General features: G+C 47.2%; 1 protein-coding gene and 1 long non-coding RNA gene across 2 annotated transcripts in view; both read right to left on the bottom strand.

The window, feature by feature from the left end:
- Nucleotides 1-17,479, bottom strand: part of LOC143769481 (SLAM family member 9-like) — a 152,172-nt gene that overhangs the window by 124,790 nt on the left and 9,903 nt on the right. The gene's annotated exons all lie outside the window — the stretch shown is intronic.
- On the bottom strand, nt 7,897-15,694 carry LOC143769488 (uncharacterized). Its single transcript, XR_013214415.1, has 2 exons — nt 14,973-15,694; nt 7,897-10,314 (listed from the first exon to the last, which is right to left on the bottom strand). It is a non-coding gene; the product is annotated as an uncharacterized LOC143769488 (long non-coding RNA).

Below are 17,479 nucleotides of genomic sequence, written 5' to 3' on the forward strand. Positions count from 1 at the left end.
CAACGACCAGGACTCTGGGGCGCTGCATATACATAATAAAAACAAGTACAATAATCTTAAACAATACAAGTCATAACTGGTACAGGAGGAGAGAGGACCCTGCCCGCGAAGGCTCACAATCTACAAGGGATGGGTGAGAATACAGTAGGCGAGGATATCCACGAATATTAAAATGCCGTCAGCAAATAAACCAATGGTGTCCACACGACCCGCTATATCTATACCGTTAATATCAGGGGAAGATCTTATGCGTATTGCCAATGCCTCTATTGCAAGGGCAAATAGAGCTGGGGAGAGGGGGCATCCCTGACATGTCCCCCTATATAGTGAGAAGGGCTCAGAAATGGAACCGTTTACAATTATACGGGTTTTAGGTTTCATGTATAGTACACTAACCCATTTTAAGAATTTATCCCCAAAACCATATCTCTGCAAGCATGCAGACAGAAAGGGCCACTCAAGAGAATCAAAAGCCTTGGCCGCATCCAGCGAAGGCTAATGCCCAGTTATTGTCTGATATTAAAGAACTGTATTGGATTATCAACTGGACTCGCCTGATGTTAATAGAAGTGCTCTTACCGGGCATAAAGCCAGTTTGATCTGGATGTATTAGATCTAATATAAGTGAATTCAGTCTGATGGCCAAGACTTTAGTAAAGATTTTGTAGTCTACATTTACTAACGATATGGGGCGATAGGATTCGCATTCCAGAGGGTCTTTTCCCTCCTTTCTGAGTATGATAATGTTTGCCTCATAAAAGGTGTCGGGCACAGATACACCCCCTGATACACACCGATATACCTTCAATAAAAGTGGTGCTAATATATCCCGATATTTCTTATATAATTCAATGGGAAACCCATCCGGCCATGTCCGCTATAGCATATTCTATCTCTTACAAAGTAAATTCAGCACCCATAAAGGCCCGCTGGGTGGAACTCAGTGTGGGGAATGTTATATCTGATAGTCTAGACATTCTAAAGTATCGAGGCCGCTCTTAGACTCATATAGCAATTTATAATAATTGTGAAAACAATGAAGTATTTCTTCAGTCGTGGATACCAATGAGCCATCAGGTGTACGGACCTGTAATATCGTGTTAGATGTGTTATGTTGACGTACTAGAAAAGCTAAAATTTTACTTGCTTGGTTATCCAATTCAAAATATGATTGACGTGTGAAGAGCAATTTACGTTTAGACTTAGTGTCTATATGCTGGGTATATAATCTATGCAAAGTTAGCCACTCAATTCTATTACCATTGGTTTGGTTAGATATATATGCGGCTTCAGTATCTTTTAATCGCTGCTCCATCTCACCATCTTTCTTTGAAGTTACCCTTTTTACATAAGAAATTGTAGAAGACAAACATCCCCTTAAATATGCCTTAAGGGCATCCCAAAATAAATTGATGTTCTGAGGTTCTGGGTGGGACAAAATGAAGCAATTCACTTGGTCTACCATTCTGTTGTTAGAGTCTATTAATTTTAGCCAAAAGGGGTTCATCTTCCAGACAATTCTGTTATTTGGTTGCCCATATTTTAGTTTAAGTATGATCGGGCTATGATCTGAAATTCCCCTATTGCCATGTTCTATGCTATCTACCCACATTGCCAATCCGCCGGATCCAAATATATAATCTATGCGGTACAGAGAGCGTCTAGTGGACGAGTGGCAGGTATATCCTTTTATCCCAGGGTGATGCATCCTCCACAGATCTAACCATCTGCTACTCTCCATAAATAATGCTAATTCAGACGAAGTCGGAGACGGAGAGGGGGGCTCCCCAGATATCTGATCACCCAGTCTCAGTCTATCAAGACAATTATCCATGACTAAATTGAAATTTCCCATACAGATGACATGTGCATCTGGATAATTTAAGGGAAAACTCATTGCCATCCGAAGGACTGATGTATTAGCCGGAGGGGGGGTTATAAACACACAATATGACATGAGTTAATTAGTGCATATACAAAAACAAAACAACACTCTGAGTCCCGTCGGGCCTCCCGGGCCTCCCATCTAACATCTCTGTGTATCAATAATTAAACCCTTCTCGAGTAGCGAGTGTGGAACGCGTGGATATACCATTGTACCCATGGTTTCTGTACACATCGGGCCGTATCCCTGGTCAAATGTGTCTCTACCAAGGCCACAATGTGGGGATGATGACGTCTAATCTGTGAGAATACCTTAATTTTCTTCCGGGGGGATTTAATACCTCGTACATTCCAGGTCATACATATTATTTCAGATCCCATGCTTACTCTTTAAAGTATGGTATACATTGTTACTCAAATAAAGTTCAGAGACAGCACACAGAAAGCAAAAATATCGTTGGCGGCGGTTTCTACCTAAATACCAAATAAAACCAATATAAGATAAAAAAACGGAACAGGAACCAAACAGTATAGGAGCAGAGTCCTGCGCTCCTATTATCAAATAGGTATTGGGATACTCCCGCTGAATTCAGCGTCCGGTATTGTTGGTAAACTGGACGCCCACAGAGAGAACTCTACACATAAAATCATTAGAAGAATACTGCTTAATCAGGAACATGTTTGTTAAACACAGTCTTAGAAAATTTTTTTTGCAAAAAACGTCAAATACTCAAATAAATACACACTACTACTTCCATGCAAAGTAGAGAAGACGAAATAGCAAGATAATTAAAATATTATAGTTTATTAGAAGATGATTAAAAACATATAAAATGCCAAAACAAGCTATAGGAACCACATATATCAGAGCACACAAACAGAGACTCCAGAAAAGAAATATTAATCAAAGTGACATATAAGAAGAAGATAAAAGCGCACTCACCAGTTTTGAACTATCAAGGCGGTTTATTCACATGTAAATCATGCGGTGCAGGGAGGGTTTGTGAATACAAAAAGGATGACAGCTGTTTCGTGCTAGGTGTGCACTTCAACAGATCCAATGACGAGTGAGGGGGAGAAAGGCTTTTTGACTGAAAAGGTCTTAAAAGCCCCTCCCACTATTCACTTCGTCATAATGGACAATTAGCCACTATCCGGAGAGAAAATATAGTGAAACAGTGAAACATTTAAAACAAGATAAAAACATTTAACGGGTGATGAATAATAACATTTAGGAAGAAATATACTATAATACAGTCACAATGAAAAAGATCTTTTACAAAAAAACCGACATATCTACTCCGTCGTTGAACCCTATTGGTCCAGATGCGTTTGCTCTTAAAATCCACCTTGCCTCATTGCGCAAAAGTATGCGATTTAAATTACCGCCATCCTGTGGTAGGGAAGTTTTCTCTATCCCTGCAAAGCGGAGCATTTTTGTATCTCCCCCGTGTTGTTCATTCATATGTTTTATCAAGCGGGGGACTCCTTTACCAGTGCGCAATGAATTCAGGTGTTCTCTGAATCGGACAAACATGGGGCGAATCGTTTTTCCAATATAGAAAAAATCACACGGGCAGTATAAAATATATACCACATGAGTTGTTCTACATGAGATAAAGTTACGTACTGTATGGGGCCCCCATAGAGGAAGCATTAGCGAAACGGCGCTGTCGGGGTGAGAGCACACGCACATTTTGGAACCGCAGTCATTTAACAGTCAGGTATGGTTACATGCTTTTGTCTCTTCTCTTCTCATTTTTTTCGCGGAGTAAGCTGGATCCTTGCTGGGGTAACCTGTTGGTAGCACACTTGTGCGTCATACATTTGCACTGAGCATTAGCACTTTTTGTCGGATCCATTCTGTGGTTATTTTTGCGGTGAGATATATATGCATTATGCGGTTGCATTGAATATTTAGCACCTTATACTGGATCCGTGCACATTTATGCTTTTGCATTGAACACTCAGTACTTTATGCCGGATCTTTGCAGCTATAATGACACACCTGTGCAGCATTCATCTGCACTGAGCATTAGCATTTTATTTTTGGCAGCTAATTATATGCACATATAGTTTGCACTAGGACACTTTATGCTATTCACAGGTCCATATTCTCTATATTATTAACTTTTTTTTCACATATATTTAATAACTATTTGTGAATTGGCACTTTATGTAGCATTTTTTGCACATATAATCATGTGGTAAATATAATTATTAGCACAAGCCAATTATATTCATCTGTTTATGCACTTTCTAAAGGCATTAATCCTCTAAGCATACCTAACCTGTACATTCACTTTGATTAATATTTCTTTTCTGGAGTCTCTGTTTGTGTGCTCTGATATATGTGGTTCCTATAGCTTGTTTTGGCATTTTATATGTTTTTAATCATCTTCTAATAAACTATAATATTTTAACCCCTTAATCCCGTATGACGTACTATCCCGTCAAGGTGACCTGGGACTTAATTCCGGGTGACGGGATAGTACGTCATACGCGATCGGCCGCACTCACGGGGGGAGCGCGGCCGATCGCGGCCGGGTGTCAGCTGCCTATCGCAGCTGACATCCGGCACTATGTGCCAGGAGCGGTCTCGGACCGCCCCCGGCACATTAACCCCCGGCACACCGCGATCAAACATGATCGCAGTGTACCGGCGGTATAGGGAAGCATCGCGCAGGGAGGGGGCTCCCTGCGGGCTTCCCTGAGACCCCCGGAGCAACGCGATGTGATCGCGTTGCTGCGAGGGTCTCCTACCTCCTTCCTGGCTGCAGGTCCCGGATCCAAGATGGCCGCGGCATCCGGGTCCTGCAGGGAAGGAGGTGGCTTACCGAGTGTCTGCTCAGTGCAGACGCTGGTAAGCCTGCACCGATGTAAGTGAGATCGGTGATCTGATAGAGTGCTGTGCACACTATCAGATCATCGATCTGTGATGTCCCCCCCTGGGACAAAGTAAAAAAGTAAAAAAAAAAATTTTCCACATGTGTAAAAAAAAAAAAAAAAAAAAAAAAAATCCTAAATAAATAATAATAAAAAAATATATATTATTCCCATAAATACATTTCTTTATCTAAATAAAAAAACAAAACAATAAAAGTACACATATTTAGTATCGCCGCGTCCGTAACGACCCAACCTATAAAACTGCCCCACTAGTTAACCCCTTCAGTAAACACCGTAAGAAATAAAAAAAAAAAACGAGGCAAAAAACAACGCTTTATTACCATACCGCCAAACAAAAAGTGGAATAACACGCGATCAAAAAGACTGATATAAATATCCATGGTACCGCTGAAAACGTCATCTTGTCCCGCAAAAAACAAGCCACCATACAGCATCATCAGCAAAAAAATAAAAAAGTTATAGTCCTGAGAATAAAGCGATACCAAAATAATTATTTTTTCTATAAAATAGTTTTTATCGTATAAAAGCGCCAAAACATAAAAAAATGATATAAATGAGGTATCACTGTAATCGTACTGACCCGACGAATAAAACTGCTTTATCAATTTTACCAAACGCGGAACGGTATAAACGCCTCTCCCAAAAGAAATTCATGAATAGCAGGTTTTTGGTCATTCTGCCTCACAAAAATCGGAATAAAAAGTGATCAAAAACAGTCACGTGTCCGAAAATGTTACCAATAAAAACGTCAACTCCTCCCGCAAAAAACAAGACCTCGCATGACTCTGTGGAGCAAAATGTGGAAAAATTATAGGTCTCAAAATGTGGAGACGCAAAAACTTTTTTGCTATAAAAAGCGTCGCTGGTTTCACACTTGCGTTTTTGTCTGCAGCGTTTTTTGCACAAAAAAACGCATGCGTTTTTTCCCTATATTTAACATTGAAAACGCATGCGTTTTTTCCCTATATTTAACATTGAAAACGCATGCGTTTTTTGGTACGGGTTTGGTCGTGTTTTCAAACGCATGCGTTTTTTTTCTGCATGCGTTCATTTTCAGAAATACAACCTGCAGTATTTTCTTGCGTTTTTAAGCACATGCGTTTGCGTTAAAAACGCATGCGTTTTTATCGAAAAAAAAACAGAAAACACACTGAAAAGCCACCCACCACCATCAAGGTGATAAAGAGATCCAAACCCTAACCCTAACTCTACCCCTAACCTCACCCCTAACCGTTTAATGAACATTTTCTGACAGTCATAGTGCCACGTATTTCAGTGCCACGTATTTCAGTGCCACGTATTTCAGTGCCACGTATTTCAGTGCCACGTGTTTCAGTGCCACGTGTTTCAGTGCCACGTATCACGTATTTCAGTGCCACGTATCACATATTTCAGTTGCACGTATTTTAGTTGCACATATTTCAGTTGCACGTATTTCAGTTGCACGTATTTCAGTGCCACGTATTTCAGTGCCACGTATTTCAGTGCCACGTATTTCAGTGCCACGTATTTCAGTGCCACGTATCACGTATTTCAGTGCCACGTATTTAAGTGCCACGTATCACGTATTTCAGTGCCATGTGTTTCAGTGCCACGTATTTAAGTGCCACGTATCACGTATTTCAGTGCCACGTATCACGTATTTCAGTGCCACGTATTTCAGTTGCACGTATTTCAGTTGCACGTATTTCAGTGCCACGTATTTCAGTGCCACGTATTTCAGTGCCACGTATTTCAGTGCCACGTATTTCAGTGCCACGTATCACGTATTTCAGTGCCACGTGTTTCAGTGCCACGTATTTAAGTGCCACGTATCACGTATTTCAGTGCCACGTATTTAAGTGCCACGTATTTCAGTGCCACGTATTTCAGTGCCACGTATTTCAGTGCCACGTATTTCAGTGCCACGTATTTCAGTCACGTTTAGGGGTAGGGGTAGGGTTAGGGTTAGGGCTAGGGTTGGAGGTAAAGTTAGGGTTAGGGTTGGGGCTAAAGTTAGGGTTGGGGCTAAAGTTAGGGTTAGGGTTTGGATTACATTTACGGTTTGGATTAGGGTTGGGATTAGAATTATGGGTGTGTCACGGCTAGGGGTGTGGTTAGGGTTACCGTTGGGATTAGGGTTAGGGGTGTGTTTGGATTAGGGTTTCAGGTAGAATTGGGGAGTTGCCACTGTCCAGGCACATCAGGGGCTCTCCAAGCGCGACATGGCGTCCAATCTCAATTCCAGCCAATTCTGCGTTGAAAAAGTAAAACAGTGCTCCTTCCCTACCGAGCTCTCCCGTACGCCCAAAAAGGGGTTTACCCCAACATATGTGTTATCAGCGTACTCGGGACAAATTGAACAACAACTTCTGGGGTCCAAGTTCTCTTGTTATCCTTAGGAAAATAAAAATTTGGGGGGCTAAAAATCATTTTTGTGGGGAAAAAAAAGATGTTTTATTTTCACGGCTCTGCGTTATAAACTGTAGTGAAACACTTGGGGATTCAAAGTTCTCACAACACATCTAGATAAGTTCCTTGGGAGGTCTAGTTTCCAATATGGGGTCACTTGTGGGGGGTTTGTACTGTTTGGGTACATCAGGGGCTCTGCAAATGCAACGTGACGCCTGCAGACCAATCCATTTAAGGCTGCATTCCAAATGGCGCTCCTTCCCTTCCGAGCTCTGTCATGCACCCAAACAGTGGTTCCCCCCCACATATGGGGTATCAGCGTACTCAGGACAAATTGGACAACAACTTTTGGGGTCTAATTTATCCTGTTACCCTTGTGAAAATACAAAACTGGGGGCTAAAAAATCATTTTTGTGAAAAAAAAAAAGAATTTTTATTTTCACGGCTTTGCGCTATAAACTTTAGTGAAACACTTGGGGGTTCAAAGTTCTCAAAACACATCTAGATAAGTTCCTTGGGAGGTCTAGTTTCCAATATGGGGTCACTTGTGGGGGGTTTGTACTGTTTGGGTACATCAGGGGCTCTGCAAATGCAACGTGACGGCTGCTGACCAATCCATTTAAGTCTGCAGACTGCAGAGACCCGTGTGTCGTAACCAGTGCCTTCCCCCCGTCCCACCATTCCGTAATAAAAGACACCGACAATCCTGGATGGGTTGAACAGGTCGGTCACAGTTTTATTATTTGCAAAGTAGAGAAAGGCAATTACACATCGCGACGCACTCATTGCTGAAGGCCCCAGCCGATGACCGCTGGGCCAGCAAGCCGATGAGAGGTCACGAACCTTTGCCCCCCTCTACTTACCGCTGTGACGTATATAAAGAAAAAAATCATTTTTTTTTTTTTTTTTTTTTTTTTAAATTTAAAATTCAAAACATTTTAACAGTAATTGCACAGTACATTTACCAGTTTATAAGGGAGGGAGGGTGGGACAACAGCTTCCAAGGGTCAGCCGGGGAGAAAGAGGGAGAACCTGGCCCCGTCACTAGAATTTAACCCCTGAGGGTGTGGCCTGACTCACCTCTTCTCCCCGGTTGGTCCGCTGGGCGTCCCAATCATGACCTCACCTGGGGAGGTAGTGGGAGGGGGGGAATTGGGCACTGCACAGATTTCCCCTCTAGCTGTCCCTTAGGGGCTCTGCAGTCAGAGGCACGTTCCTTATACAGTGCCGTGCCTACCAGACTGCAGAGACCCGTGTGTCGTAACCAGTGCCTTCCCCCCGTCCCACCATTCCGTAATAAAAGACACCGACAATCCTGGATGGGTTGAACAGGTCGGTCACAGTTTTATTATTTGCAAAGTAGAGAAAGGCAATTACACATCGCGACGCACTCATTGCTGAAGGCCCCAGCCGATGACCGCTGGGCCAGCAAGCCGATGAGAGGTCACGAACCTTTGCCCCCCTCTACTTACCGCCACGGAGGATCATGTGTATGACCTACACAAGACTCCGACCCCCACACAACATCCTTAGAGCCTGTTCAACACCATCCCGCAAACCCTCCAAACTTATGTTGAGCCCGATGTCCGTGAGGTGGATGCCATCCAGTCTTAGCAAAGCAAAATTGTTCCCTTCTCACTCTTGGTGTCGAACCACAATGTCGTACTTTTCTCACACAAACTTCGACATCTTTGTGTTAATCCTTTTTCTTGCGTTTTCAATGGCTTTTACGTCCTTAGCTCCGTGCCAGACCGCTCGAGGTATTATCTCGGACCACACCACCGCCATATCTGGTAATAAACAGACAAAGCGATCGATGTCTGTTGACATTACTGTGTACAGCTCGGCCCCTTTCCGCTTCCCAAAATCATTGCCTCCGGCATGTAGGACCAGAACCACCGGCCCCTTGGCCCTCTTAGTGATGTCGACCATCTCCGGGAAGATCTGCCGCCACCGGAGCCCTCTGATGCCTCTCTAGTTGACTTCCAGATTCGGGAAGCCAAACTTGATTCCGCCCGGCCTCAGTTTGGCCCTTTTGCGCGCCCGGTAGACAAAAGAATGCCCCACTACCCGGACTGTGGACCTACAGCTGCCTGTAAGAGACAAAAAAGTGTTAAAGCAGGTCCGGTCTTATGTATCTTGCGAAGCATGCGGATTTCCAGCGGCCCATTCTCTGCACCTCAACTTCCGATACCCCCGCTCTAGCTGTTTCGGTAGCCGCCCCTATTCGGAAGGAATGTGTCCCATATATTTATTTATTTATTTTTTTTTTTTTTTTTTTTGGAGCCACGCCGACCGCCTCTAGGCACTGTGTAAAAATCGCTTGAAATTGATATTTTGTAAGAGGGGACCCGTCGTTGTTTGAAAGAAAAATCTACCCGGATGTATGACCATCGTATAGTGTTTAACTATTTTTAGCGGGCATATAGGGGCCGTCTGACGCCTTGACCAATCCATGTCCCCCTCCCGGTGGGGTCGCGTTTGGATCTACATACTCCAATGTGCAGAGCTTCGCTGCATATGACGAGGTCTTCGTTGATTAAACCGCCTACTGATGCTGTTTTTTTTTTTTTTTTTTTTTTTTTTTTTTTTTTGACTGCGGCACTAATTTACTGATGCGAAGCGCCCCGAAGAAGGCGATTGCGAACGCTGCAGATATCAGCATTGCCTCGTATTGTGACTTGCACACTGATGAAGATATTGCAACTACGTCGTGCAGTAGCTTTAAGGAAACTGGGCGACGGCATTCCTGACTAGGTTGGAGCCCTTTCCGGCCTTTAACGGCTTGTTTGATGAGAAAATATTTGGTTATGTCCATCCACCCCAGCAGCTGAGAGAAGAAGGCTATTCCCGATAAATGACGGTACGCTAATGTCCCTGACGCACCTCTACGCCTGAGCCGTTCTAAGAGTTCTACAAAGACGTCGCATCTCGCCCGTTCGCACCTGTCGACTGGCGTTCCTTGAGTTAGTGAGCACCACTCCTCCCACGCCTTACCGTAAACCTGCCAAGTAGCCGGTGTCACTGAAGCACGGATCACGGGCATCAGTGATTGGCAACCATGTCCAAGAGGGAAGGAGGACATTGTAGGCCCGATGTTTGCGCCTTGGGGAGGAAGAGTTTGAATGCCTGCCAATCGGAAGATAACAAAGAGTTAACAATTTTATCATCTACAGATGCTGTAACGGCACCAGATGTTGTGTTTGAGGCATAATAGTGCTAGGTGGCGCAACAGCACGAGTGCTGGCTGAGAAGAAGAGGGCATGCTGTTTAGGGCTATTGCTGTTCTCAGCTGTTTGGTTAGAAATCGGATGTTCGTATTTTCCAATTGAGCCCCCATAGCTCGATGCCAAGATCTCTACCAGTGCTGGGTCACGGCCCCATGCGGCCGTGGTCCATAGTTCAGGCCATTGGCCTTTTCACCACTGGTCCTTGTAGATTGCCGCAAAACCATCTGCAATATTTCCACCGACCCTTAGGCCTAAATCTTTGTTTGGCGTCCCCCGCGCCATAACGCATGTATGATGTCAAGCCCATAAATAATCTCATTTACTGTCCTCTGAGCATATTCCCGGGGACCTGTATTCATTGCCCGCATTATGAAACCATATTTCACCCATTCGTAAAGTCCACCTCAGGGACGCTTGTTCCACCGTCCGCCGGACCATTGAGTTCGCCAAAATGAAAACACTCACCGCTATCTGCTTCTGGCAGAGTGACTCCCATTGATGGAGGAACTCCTGCTCCAGTGTAGTTTATTCTCATTTGCCGTAAAAGCCCATTCGGCATTGCTTTATCATTGATTCGTCATAGCTGTATTAACCGCCTTTTTTGGCATCGATTCAAGTAACCACCTTTTTCGGCATTAATTCCTTAGTGATCATACCATGCACACCGATTGCGTGTCGCAGGAGGAGTGACATCCGCCAACGGAGGAACTCCGACTCTTGTGTAGCTCATTTGTAAACCCTTCGGTTGAAGGATGAAAACCGGCTCCCGTTGGTTGGACTGGCTGGTAGCCCTGGGTGAAGATTCACTCAGGCTGTCAGTCAGCGATGGAGCACACAATGATTTTAATGGGCCCGCCATCGAGCCTAGTTCTACTCCTTTTTGAAAATCTTGGGAATTCGCGTGCTGATTTTAACTTGGGACTGTGCTCGAAGGGGATATAGAAGCCGTATTTAAAGCAGAAATGTGGTTGCTGCGCCGCTTCTTATTGGGATAACGGTTTAGCCATGGGCCATTGCGGTTAAGTTCACCGGGGTTAAACGTCGCAGGCGCTCTGTTTTGCTTGGCGGGTACACCTGAATGCAGGGTGTCCACCTCCGCAGGAGGAGCATTCGTGTCTATATTTACAGGACCCTTGGCAGCGGCAGTATCCGTCGTTAAAAAGTAAGCCGGCCCCATGTCCGCGTCCGACCCCTGTATTCTGGCCTGCTGTTGCTGAGTGATAAGTGGTCGCTGATGAAAAGAGGGGCTGTTTTTTGGGACAGCATGAATCGTAACCATACGTCCGTCGCTTTCACTCCCCAGCCCAAGTCTGGTTGCATGGCCAACCGCCTGCGAAACTCCTCGTCGTACCGCTTCCATGCAGACCCGCCGTGACACTTATATGAATTAGATTAGGTCCTGATAGATAAATAGTTCGGAACAGCGTTCTGGGTGCTTTTGGCCCATGATACAGCCGAGAAACGCGAAAGCCTGAAGCCAGTTATTCATCATTTGCGCTATTTTTGGTTTGCCCTTATCTTGTAAACGCGCGGTATGAATTATATATTAGATCTTGGTAAATAAATAATTCGGAACAACGTTCTGGGTGATTTTAAATTATTTGCAGTAGTTTGGCAAGGGTCTGGGTTTAAAACGGATATAAAAGCCGTTTTTAGAACCGAAATATAGCAGTTCCGCCGCTTTAACCGCTCGCCTATTCTCCTTTCCTTGTCCACGGACTGTTGGTCGGCCGATAACGGTGACCATATATCTACGCCAGCATTATCCCAAATTTTTTGCTTTGTCTCTAACTCAACGTGCGCTCCTAGTGGGCTAACACCACAGAAAAATGCATCCTTGTGCAGACTAGCTGCTTGGGTGGTGCTAGTGTCAGTTGGTACCCTGGGCGTGTCAACTGCTGAACTAGGGTCTTAATAGCGGCTGCCAGCTCGCTTTCTCCCGCATTTTGTGTTGTAGAGTGCTCACCGATATCAAAGAACTCACCGCTGTCAGATGCAGGCCGAGTGTCTCCGGACGGAGGTACTCTGGCACCTGCCGTGGCGCTGTCCTGGTGCTGGCCGCCCGCCCAGGAGGATGAAGATGGCAGGCCAGCGGCCAGCGCCGTGGCACGGGGATGTATTCTGTTGCATTGTGTCTGGTGCCGAGCGTCCCCTGGAGAGGGAGGTGCTCCCGCTTCTATTGCTTTGATGGTTCGGTGCTGGCTGGTGGACCGGGGAGGTACGTATGGCGTGTCTCCCCGTGCGTCAGCCCAGGATGGAGCACGTGACGGATGACCTCTGTCGTGTGCTCGAGGATGGGGATGTCTTCTGCTGCATTATGTCTGGTGCCGAGCGTCCCCTGGAGAGGGAGGTGCTCCGGCTTCTATTGTTACGATGGTTCGGTGCTGGCTGGTGGACCGGGGAGGTACATATGGCGTGTCTCCCCGTGCGTCAGCCCAGGATGGAGCACGTGACGGATGACCTCTGTCGTGTGCTCGAGGATGGGGATGTATTCTGCTGCATTGTGTCTGGTGCCGAGCGTCCCCTGGAGAGGGAGGTGCTCCGGCTTCTATTGTTTTGATGGTTCGGTGCTGGCTGGTGGGCCGGGGAAGTACGTATGACATGTCTCCCCGTGCGTCAGCCCAGGATGGAGCACGTGACGGATGACCTCTGTCGTGTGCTCGAGGATGAGAGGCTATTGGGGCTCCGATCTCTGCCTGGTCCGTAACGGGGGGTGTCAGTGTCTGTTCCCACCGGGTACCCGCTCTGGGTGTCCGGTGAGACCGCCGTCTTTCGGCATGCGACCGGTACCGCCCGTTGTAACTCCCCGATGTCTCTGAGCCAGTTGTGGATGGCTCCTGCGTGAGTGGTGTCGGCGTCTGGAGTGGGAATGCCGACAGCTAGAGGGACGGCGGGAACGGTGGTAGGAGTCTACTGATGAGGGTGAGGACGATCTGCGGCATCTATGCCTGCGATCGCCCTGTATCGGGGTTGCGTTAGGTGCATTTACCTAGGGAGTAGGGGGAACGTTACCTTGGCCGTGGGGCGTGAGTGGCGGTGCAGGGGGTAGGGCAGGGAAGGTGCGGAGACTATTAGGCTGGCACCGCAGGGTGAGCGCAGAAGGGCGGGGACAGATAGGAAACTGTCTGCGATTTGCGTTTGGGAGCATGGGGGTGTTGGGGGCGCGTAATTTATTGCAGCTGTGTTAGTGTTTGGTGCGACCGTGTGCGTGTTTGGTGCGTACATTCCTGGCTGCGGAGCGTGCTGGCTGGTCTCGATAGACCAGTCATCATGCTCCGCGGCCGTGTTCGTGGCTCTGGCCCCCGACTGCCTGCTCCCCCGCACAGGCAACGCCGATGTGCCTGCTGGGGGGACATGGCGGGCAAGGGGTGGGCTGGCCAGAGGCCCACGGTGGTGCCGTCCTGTTCTGGCAGGGGCCGGTCCAGCGCTCGGTGGTGGGTACTGGCACGGGGGGCTAGTGAGCGCTGTCTGTGAGGCGCCCCCCGACCGATTTGGCGGGTTGGGGCCCCCACAGGCTAACGCTGCGCTGCTGCTTTCCGGGGAGTAAGTGGGCGGGGCTTGGCGGTCCCATGCCGGGGGTGTTGGTGGCGCGTAATTTATTGTAGTTATGTTCGTGCTTGGTGCGACTGTGTGCATGCTTGGTGCGCACTCTCCTGGCTGCAGAGCGCGCTGGCCGGTCCGGTTAGACCGGTCATCGCGCTCTGCGGCCATGTGGTGGGCTCTGGCCCCTGACCCCCCGCCCCCCCGCCCAGGCAACGCTGATGTGCCTGCTGGGGGGGACATTGCGGGCCAGGAGTGGGCTGGCCGGAGGTCCACGGTAGTGTAGAACCGGAGTGGTTGGGGCCGGTGCGGCGCTGTGCAGCGTAGCTCGGTCCTGGCCTGTCATGTAATTAGGCCTGGGCACCGAGGAGAAGGGAGAGGGAGCTAGCAGAGCTCCAGCTGCAGGACCGGAAGTTTGTGCCCGCAAACAGGAAGTGGGCGGGGCTACGCCAGATCGCGATGCAGGGCCCGCTGGCTGCCTGAAGCCGGGACCTGAAACACCCAGACAGCGGCCCCTGCATGGCGCCCCCCCCCCCCCCGCAGCAGCGACAGATGGAGCTGGAGCGGGAGCGGGGGGGGGCACATCGGGTCGGGAGCGCCGGACCGCCGCCAACATGAAGACGCTCCGGGGGGTGGGAGGACCGAGCGGCGCGCCTGCCTGCCTCCCACAGCTGCAGCCATGGGAGCGGGTACCGGGTAGCGAAGGCGCTATGGCAGGGGGAGAGCCCGGAGCAAGACTGGAGCCCGAGGGATGAAGGGGAGGCCAGCGGTCCGGGCTGGAGTGGGGGCCCGGGAAAAGCGGTGGGGGCCCGAAGGAGCGCGGGAACATGCAGGGCCGACGAACTCAGCGGCACGGGAAGGGATGGGGGCCCAGAGGCTGTGTGAGACGACTGCAGCCTGGGAACGGATGGCGCCCCTGGGGAAGGGAAGAGGCCTGCAGTGCAGTCAGTGGGTCCTGAGAGGGCACAGGGAGGTGAGTCCCCAGGCTGGATGCAAAATCTCTTAACCATTCCTCACCTTCCTGTGCTGCTCTCCGCCGCAGGCCTCAAGCAAAGGTTCGGACATGGCTGCAGGGGACATCCTGGGACAACAGCTTCCAAGGGTCAGCCGGGGAGAAAGAGGGAGAACCTGGCCCCGTCACTAGAATTTAACCCCTGAGGGTGTGGCCTGACTCACCTCTTCTCCCCGGTTGGTCCGCTGGGCGTCCCAATCATGACCTCACCTGGGGAGGTAGTGGGAGGGGGGGAATTGGGCACTGCACAGATTTCCCCTCTAGCTGTCCCTTAGGGGCTCTGCAGTCAGAGGCACGTTCCTTATACAGTGCCGTGCCTACCATTCCAAATGGCGCTCCTTCCCTTCCGAGCTCTGTCATGCGCCCAAACAGTGGTTCCCCCCCACATATGGGGTATCAGCATACTCAGGACAAATTGGAAAACAAATTTTGGGGTCCAATTTATTCTGTTACCCTTGTAAAAATACAAAGCTAGGGGCTAAAAAAATCATTTTTGAGAAAAAAAAAAAAATTATTTTCACGGCTCTGCGTTATAATCTGTAGTGAAACACTTGGGGGTTCAAAGCTCTCAAAACACATCTAGATAAGTTCCTTAGGGGGTCTACTTTCCAAAATGGTGTCACTTGTGGGGGGTTTTAATGTTTAGGCACATCAGGGGCTCTCCAAACGCAACATGGCGTCCCATCTCAATTCCAGTCAATTTTGCATTGAAAAGTCAAATGGCGCTCCTTCCCTTCCAAGCTCTGCCATGCGCCCAAACAATGGTTTACACCCACATATGGGGTATCAGCGTACTCAGGACAAATTGCACAACATTTTTTGGGGTCCAATTTCTTCTCTTACCCTTGGGAAAATAAAAAATTGGGGGCAAAAAGATCATTTTTGTGAAAAAATATGATTTTTTATTTTTACGGCTCTGCATTATAAACTTCTGTGAAGCACTTGGTGGGGCAAAGTGCTCACCACACATCTAGATAAGTTCCTTATGGGGTCTACTTTCCAAAATGGTGTCACTTGTAGGGAGTTTCAATGTTTAGGCACATCAGGGGCTCTCCAAACGCAACATGGCGTCCCATCTCAATTCCAGTCAATTTTGCATTGAAAAGTCAAATGGCGCTCCTTCCCTTCCAAGCTCTGCCATGCGCCCAAACAATGGTTTACACCCACATATGGGGTATCAGCGTACTCAGGACAAATTGCACAACATTTTTTGGGGTCCAATTTCTTCTCTTACCCTTGGGAAAATAAAAAATTGGGGGTGAAAATATCATTTTTGTGAAAAAATATGATTTTTTATTTTTATGGCTCTGCATTATAAACTTCTGTGAAGCACTTGGTGGGTCAAAGTGCTCACCACACATCTAGATAAGTTCCTTAGGGGGTCTACTTTCCAAAATGGTGTCACTTGTAGGGGGTTTCAGTGTTTAGGCACATCAGGGGCTCCCCAAACGCAACATGGCGTCCCATCTCAATTCCAGTCAATTTTGCATTGAAAAGTCAAATGGCGCTCCTTTCCTTCCGAGCTCTGCCATGCGCCCAAACAGTGGTTTACCCCCACATATGGGGTATCAGCGTACTCAGGACAAATTGTACAACAACTTTGGGGGTCCATTTTCTCCTGTTACCCTTGGTAAAATAAAACAAATTGGAGCTGAAATAAATTTTGTGTGAAAAAAAGTTAAATGTTCATTTTTATTTAAACATTCCAAAAATTCCTGTGAAACACCTGAAGGGTTAATAAACTTCTTGAATGTGGTTTTGAGCACCTTGAGGGGTGCAGTTTTTAGAATGGTGTCACACTTGGGTATTTTCTATCATATAGACCCCTCAAAATGACTTCAAATGAGATGTGGTCCCTAAAAAAAAATGGTGTTGTAAAAATGAGAAATTGCTGGTCAACTTTTAACCCTTATAACTCCGTCACAAAAAAAAATTTTGGTTCCAAAATTGTACTGATGTAAAGTAGACATGTGGGAAATGTTACTTATTAAGTATTTTGCGTGACATATGTCTGTGATTTAAGGGCATAAAAATTCAAAGTTGGAAAATTGCGAAATTTTCAAAATTTTCGCCAAATTTCCATTTTTTTCACAAATAAACGCAAGTTATATCGAATAAATTTTACCACTAACATGAAGTACAATATGTCACGAGAAAAAAATGTCAGAATCGCCAAGATCCGTCAAAGCGTTCCAGAGTTATAGCCTCATAAAGGGACAGTGGTCAGAATTGTAAAAATTGGCCCGGTCATTAACGTGCAAACCACCCTCGGGGCTTAAGGGGTTAATTATCTTGCTATTTCGTCTTCTCTACTTTGCATGGAACTAGTAGTGTGTATTTATTTAATCAGGAACATATCAGGATTCCTTTGCACTGGACACCCCCTGGGACCATAGCCACTCAGCCGCTTCCGCTGGATCCATGAAGAATATAGAAGAACCTTCATGGATGACTCGGAGATGAGCTGGATAAATCATTGACAAAACTGGAAGCATAGGACAATGGGGTATAT

This window comes from Ranitomeya variabilis, chromosome 1, assembly GCF_051348905.1.
Source record: "Ranitomeya variabilis isolate aRanVar5 chromosome 1, aRanVar5.hap1, whole genome shotgun sequence".
Classification (NCBI taxonomy): domain Eukaryota; kingdom Metazoa; phylum Chordata; class Amphibia; order Anura; family Dendrobatidae; genus Ranitomeya; species Ranitomeya variabilis.